The sequence below is a fragment of the Littorina saxatilis genome, linkage group LG7, assembly GCF_037325665.1.
Source record: "Littorina saxatilis isolate snail1 linkage group LG7, US_GU_Lsax_2.0, whole genome shotgun sequence".
Taxonomy (NCBI): domain Eukaryota; kingdom Metazoa; phylum Mollusca; class Gastropoda; order Littorinimorpha; family Littorinidae; genus Littorina; species Littorina saxatilis.
The window spans coordinates 1,828,192-1,835,691 of record NC_090251.1 but is presented as its reverse complement, the minus strand read 5'-3'; the positions used below and the strand labels follow the sequence as shown (position 1 = coordinate 1,835,691).

Here is a 7,500-nt window from a genome sequence, read left to right as displayed (position 1 = left end):
ACGGGCGTCTCGGTAAACTTGGGGTAACAATGTGATGCCGTGACGGGCGTCTCAGTAAACTTGGGGTAACAATGTGATGCCGTGACGGGCGTCTCGGTAAACTTGGGGTAACAATGTGATGCCGTGACGGGCGTCTCGGTAAACTTGGGGTAACAATGTGGAGTTAGTTTGAATCTTTATCATCAGCACACTGGCAATCTTGGATTTGTATTTGCTGACCTTTCTTTGTAAGACAAAAAAGTACATTTCACACGGAAACGCGTCACGCAGAAAAAAACCGCGTCAGTGAAGGACGATGAAAAAGATTGCTGTCCTGCCGGCACAGTGTCCCGGCCAGGCTTCTTAAATACTAAACTTTGAAATGGACACCAGGCGGTTGTTATAGGTTCAGCACTCTAAGTGCAAAATCCGAGACTGCCTTTTCCCATTCCTTTTTTCTGTTCCATACTTTTGTTTTCTTGTCTCACCCCCCTTGACAAAAAAAGATGTTATTGTCTCAGATATAGAGCGGCTTGTAGCTTTATAGCGGTTCTTCTTTGTTGCACACGCCCCTCCCCCCCCCTCCCCCTCCCCAGCCCCCACCATCTGACGGAAACAACATCCAATGTCTCCCCTTCTCCCGCCTATTTCTCCCTTCTCGTAACAATTCGACATTCCATTTTCCGCCATGTTACTTTTCTCTGATACTCGTCTTCAAGTCATTAGATTAAAAAAAAAATTCACTTTCGATTGTCTTGTGAGTTTGATCTTCCTTTGATTTTGATAGGGCTTCATTGCCGCTCTTAGCCGCAATGCATATAGCTTGTTTTGTGGTCCGAACTAACTTTGTTTTACATAATGCCACCTTATGAATATATCTTTAACAAAAATAACAGCAACCAAAGAACAACAACAACAACAACAACAACAACAACAACAACAACAACAACAACAACAACAACAACAACAACAACCAAGGCCACAACACCCCACGAGAAAGCACCACGACCGCAATAACAAACGGAAGTGTCAATGCTCTAATAGCAATGTTGCTAAATTCTTAGCGCCTCCACCATGCAAAGCTAGACCATATCGTATTGATCAGTGCGCAAAGCACGTGATACGTCACGCCCTGAAAACGATGTCATTAATTGCCGTGTGTTGCTCAAAGCACGTCATACGTCACGCCCTGAAAACGATGTCATTAGTTGCCGCGTGTTGCTCAAAGCACGTGATTCGTCACGCCCTGAAAACGATGTCATTAATTGTCATGTGTTGCTCAAAGGTATTTTTGTCAATGGTTGTTAGAGAGCGGAGAGATAGCTTAGTCGGTAGTGATGCTGGCTTGAAACCAGGTGTCGCTTTCGGTGTGGGTTCGACTCCCGCGTTCGGGATGGGATTTATTTCCCAGAGTCAACTTTGTGCAGAGGTGTACAGAATATGCCTTTTTTTAACTTTTTATTTTTTATTTTTTTTACTACATTGTGTTTATAAGAACAGAAACATCGGCACAGACATTTTGACGAATGAAGAAAGAAAACTATGGCGATATTGTGTGTGTATTGTTTCCAATCGGAGACAACCATGGCAGTCATTTTCCTCGATCAAATCACCAAATTAATAAAATAATTGTGATTAATTTCGGAGCTCAATCCGTCAATTAATTTCCCGAGAAACATTCTTTGATTTGATCATTTACGCGACTTATATACAACAAAAATAGGGTCAATAATGCCACTTGACTGTGAGCTGTGGAATAACAATGCTAAAGTACAACATTACCTCCAAAGGCCTCTGATGACAATGTTAAAAGTGCAGCGTCAGCACTGTTTTTCTGTGCACATATTGTTTTGACCTCACTGGCCAGGGGAGCGTATCGGGGCATGCCCTTCATGAAGCACGCAGCGATCAGCAAGGTATCGGCTTACCTCCCTTTATGGCTTCGTCCATTCTTCCCTCCCCTTACTCTGCGTCATTAACTTCAACCACTGAGAATGTTTCTCTATTGCCATTAAAGGTACTGAACTTGTCAAATCCAGGTGCACGGAGCCCCTGGGGCTTTTAGTCATACCTCAGGCAGCTATCCGTTTGAAGAACTACCAAGTTTCATTGACTTGCACCCAAAGAGTCAAGAAGTGCGATTTTTTTTTTTACGAATTAATTTCGTACTCGGACCCTGCTGGTCTTGGCCTATTTTTGGATCTAAATTTAGATCAGGTAGATCACCATATCATGCACAAAAAGACACGTCACTAGCAAACTATGTCAGACGTCATCATGAGTTTGTGTAAAACAAAATGGAGGCCGGAATCACTCAGTTGAATCGAACTCCGTCCAAACACCACGTAATAACTAGGTTAATTTATGCACTCGCGTGAACAAGAAACTGTCGAGCTTCACAGATGTCGTCGTTGGGTAGTTTTGGGTTTGTTTTACTACCATGGGAGGATTTTTGAACTGTAAATGCACTCAGCTGCAACAAAAACGCAAAACGAAGGCTGTGAGCTGCACTGTGCCTTTAATAATGCGCGAGTCTTTTTACGGCCATATTTGGAGATATCAAGTTTACGCCCTTTTGATAAAGATCGGACGGTAGCACATTAAAAACACACTGTGTGTGTCAAGAGTTGGTGTGTGTTCGCCTTCTCCTTGTTTGTCCTTTCGCAAGTGAAAGATATAATAATGATAATAATAAAACATTCTTCTATAGCGCTGTTCACCGCCAGATAACAGTCTCATGGCGCTTTACAAAACATTGGACATTAATTCAACATTTTACATATAAAAAATTTCCTCGTAAGAAATAAAATACAAGCATTATTAGCTTAAAATGCGTGGGATATGTTTGTGTCGTGATGTCACACACATAGTTGTGTTGTTGTTGACGTTCGTCCTACGTTGTTGAAGCTGCCTTAGATGTCTGGTCTGATGGGTCCGGAGGCAGACCTGTGCACATCTACGGTTTCTCCGTAATTTCTCCGATTTTTATATGCAGAATACGGTGCTGCGGATTTTTAATTAAAATTCCGAAATTCTGATGTTTTACCAAAAAAATAAAATTGTTTGTACTTTATTTTCTGGCCGTTGCGCTGAAAAGACCTTTTCCGATTTACCGGAAGCGCGCGTGTTCTCAGCATTGAGTCTTTGTTCTTAGACTTACTTTGTCCAGCGTCTGCGTGATTGAAGTGAAAATGGAAAAGAAAACAAGTCGCGTAAGGCGAAAATACAATATTTAGTCAAGTAGCTGTCGAACTCACAGAATGAAACGCAATGCCATTTTACTCGTAGCATCGTCAGGCCACCGCTCATGGCAAAGGCAGTGAAATTGACAAGAAGAGCGGGGTAGTAGTTGCGCTAAGAAGGATAGCACGCTTTTCTGTACCTCTCTTTGTTTTAACTTTCTGAGCGTGTTTTTGAGTCACTTGAGAAAAAGTGACTCTATGTAATCGGTCAGTGTTAGTCTGTCCGGCCGGCCGGCCGTCCGGCCGGCCGTCCGTAGACACCACCTTAACGTTGGACTTTTCTCGGAAACTATCAAAGCGATCGGGCTCATATTTTGTTTAGTCGTGACCTCCAATGACCTCTACACTTTAACGATGGTTTCGTTGACCTTTGACCTTTTTCAAGGTCACAGGTCAGCGTCAAAGGAAAAATTAGACATTTTATATCTTTGACAAAGTTCATCGGATGTGATTGAAACTTTGTAGGATTATTCTTTACATCAAAGTATTTACATCTGTAGCCTTTTACGAACGTTATCAGAAAAACAAGGGAGATAACTAGCCTTTTCTGTTCGGCAACACACAACTTAACGTTGGGCTTTTCTCGGAAACTATAAAAGTGACCGGGCTCAAATTTTATGTGAACGTGACTCATTGTGTTGTGAATAGCAATTTCTTCCTGTCCATCTGATGCCTCATATAATATTCAGAACTGCGAAAGTGACTCGATCGAGCGTTTGCTCTTCTTGTTAATCCAAACATATCATATCTATATGTTTTTGGAATCAGGAACCGACAAGAAATAAGATGAAAGTGTTTTTAAATTGATTTGGACAATTTAATTTTGATAATAATTTTTATATATTTAATTTTCAGAGCTTGTTTTTAATCCGAATATAACATATTTATATGTTTTTGGAATCAGCAAATGATGGAGAATAAGATAAACGTAAATTTGGATCGTTTTAAAAATTTTTATTTTTTTTTACAATTTTCAGATTTTTAATGACCAAAGTCATTAATTAATTTTTAAGCCACCAAGCTGAAATGCAATACCGAACCCCGGGCTTTGTCGAAGATTACTTGACCAAAATTTCAACCAATTTGGTTGAAAAATGAGGGCGTGACAGTGCCGCCTCAACTTTCACGAAAAGCCGGATATGACGTCATCAAAGACATTTATCAAAAAAATGAAAAAAACGTTTGGGGATATCAATCCCAGGAACTCTCATGTCAAATTTCATAAAGATCGGTCCAGTAGTTTGGTCTGAATCGCTCTACACGCACGCACGCACACACACACACACACACACACACACACACACACACATACACACACACATACACACACACATACACCACGACCCTCGTTTCGATTCCCCCTCGATGTTAAAATATTTAGTCAAAACTTGACTAAATATAAAAAGAGTGCGAGATTCAGATAGTAAAGAGGAGACACCAGCTCTGTCACCAAAGAAGACAACAGTGTTGATGTTTCACCTTGGCTTGTTAATAAATAGTAATTCCCATTCTACTGCGTCATAGTGTTTTAGTTGGTGTGCTTTGTGAGCAGAATTATCAATCAATCAATGAGTCTTTTATCGCGCATATTCCGTGGGTACAGTTCTAGGCGCTCTGCAGTGATGCCGTGTGAGATGAAATTTTATACGGCCAGTAGATTGCAGCCATTTCGGCGCATATTTACCTTTCACGGCCTATTATTCCAAGTCACACGGGTATAGGTAGACAATTATTAACTGTGCCTAAGCAATTTTGCCAGGAAAGACCCTTTTGTCAATCGTGGGATCTTTAACGTGCACACCCAATGTAGTGTACACGGGGGGAGGTTCGGACACCGAAGAGAGTCTGCACACAAAGTTGACTCTGTGAAATAAATTTCCGCCGAACCTGGGATCGAACTCACGCTGACAGCGGCCAATTGAATACAAATCCAGCGCGCTACCGACTGAGCTATATCCCCCGTCGTTACAGCTTACTACTGAAACATTTTAAAAACTACTGACATTTGGTTTGTTTACTACTGATGGGCGTTTTGAGTGTGCACATGTCTGCGGAGGTGACTGACGCGGCCTATCCGCTCCCACGTGCAGGACACCCATGGCAAGATATAGCTAGTGAGGTCCTGGCAGCTCTCACGTTTCACACTGTCCGCTTTTGATCTGCAAAAAGATGTCTTCTGTCTTCAACGTTCTGGGCAACAGAGTGAATCTGACGGCGCCGCTTTGGTCCGTTATGGCAAGTTGAGCCCAAGTAGTCGTGGGCAACAGAGTGAATCTGACGGCGCCGCTTTGGTCCGTTATGGAAAGTTGAGCCCAAGTAGTCGTGGGCAACAGAGTGAATCTGACGGCGCCGCTTTGGTCCGTTATGGAAAGTTGAGCCAACGGGTCGACCTGGATGTCCAAGTCTGGCAGATAGACTTTTAGAATGTCCTGGAACCTCTTCGTTTGCCCCCCAACAGCCCGCTTTCCCTGTTCTGCAGCCCTGTGGCCATGCAGTGACAGAGATGTTGGTGTCGTCGTGACCTAGATGCATGGCACGGGAAACCGGCATATGTGATTTGCAGTGCAAGCGATGGCTGTAAGGTAACTCAGTGTTCGCGGGGTTCCCAATTGCGTGGATTTACAGTGTGGCAAGACTGTCACAGGAGGTGATTTAGTGCGTGTATATCTGATTGACCTTGGGGAATTCCCACAGGGAAATTCGGGCTGCTATCCCCGGGATATCATGCAGCGATAGAATCGCGCCACCCATTTTTCTTCTTTTTCCTGCATGCTTGTATTCGTGTTTTCGAAGGCCTACGACTTTTGCGTGAGCTTGGGATTATTATCGTTCGCATGCGCGCACACGGGTGCGTTTGAACACTGATGAGAGTCTGAACAAAGTTGACCCCGAGAATAAATCCCTCGCCAAACATGGAGGTCGTACCAACGCTGTTAGGCACAAATGGTTTCATAGCCAGTGCCGCTACCCTCCCGCCCCAAGCCAGTGCCGCTACCCTCCCGCCCCAAGCCAGTGCCGCTACCCTCCCGCCCCAAGCCAGTGCCGCTACCCTCCCGCCCCAAGCCAGTGCCGCTACCCTCCCGCCCCAAGCCAGTGCCGCTACCCTCCCGCCCCAAGCCAGTGCCGCTACCCTCCCGCCCCAAGCCAGTGCCGCTACCCTCCCGCCCCAAGCCAGTGCCGCTACCCTCCCGCCCCAAGCCAGTGCCGCTACCCTCCCGCCCCAAGCCAGTGCCGCTACCCTCCCGCCCCAAGCCAGTGCCGCTACCCTCCCGCCCCAAGCCAGTGCCGCTACCCTCCCGCCCCAAGCCAGTGCCGCTACCCTCCCGCCCCAAGCCAGTGCCGCTACCCTCCCGCCCCAAGCCAGTGCCGCTACCCTCCCGCCCCAAGCCAGTGCCGCTACCCTCCCGCCCCAAGAGTTCTCTCTGTGTGTGCCACACTGTAGGCGGAGGAGACTGGCCAACTCGGGTACTGTCGTGATTAATTCATGCATCTCACGGGTAGGTCTCGTAAACCCTGGATGGGCACGCCTTGACTGCCGGAAGGAATTAGTTAAGAAAATAAATTAAAAATTATACCATTCAATGTAAAACAATTACACCAAAACTGGGGGAATGGTCTTTGAGGCTGCAATTCAAGGGGCAATGCACAGCCGTCCTTTCCTCTGTCATAAATAAATAATGTTATCATGGCAGCAAAAACCGTATTGTGGCAGTCCAAAGATAGGCATGTTTTTTAACAAAACAACGGGTTTACTCGCGGACTTTGGTTTGTCTTCGTCGACGTCACTTTATGAAGAAAGCCAGAGTCCGTTAAAACCGTGTTGGGAAAAAGACAACACGAGGTAATACGCTTTTTCTTGTCAACTACGTACACACACGATAACAGATAGGTGAAAATAACATAACACGTGGGCGGGGTAAGGAGCCATAGACGTGGGGATGTTGAATGTATATTAACAGCTATAATTGCCACACAAAAAAGAAGAGAAAAAAAAGAACACCGACACCCACACACACAACAGTTCTAAGCGCAGGGATTTATTTTTTATTTTAATTTTTATTTTATGCAATTTATATCGCGCACATATTCAAGGCGCAGGGATTTATTTATGCCGTGTGAGATGGAATTTTTTACACAATACATCACGCATTCACATCGGCCAGCAGATCGCAGCCATTTCGGCGCATATCCTACTTTTCACGGCCTATTATTCCAAGTCACACGGGTACACACACACACATTTACATGAAAAAATAGATAAAACCTTTGATGTATTTGC

At 44.6% G+C, this 7,500-nt stretch overlaps 1 protein-coding gene across 8 annotated transcripts in view; it reads left to right on the top strand.

Moving 5' to 3' along the window:
- LOC138970437 (putative ammonium transporter 1) overlaps positions 1-7,500 on the top strand; it is a 66,267-nt gene that overhangs the window by 33,522 nt on the left and 25,245 nt on the right. The gene's annotated exons all lie outside the window — the stretch shown is intronic.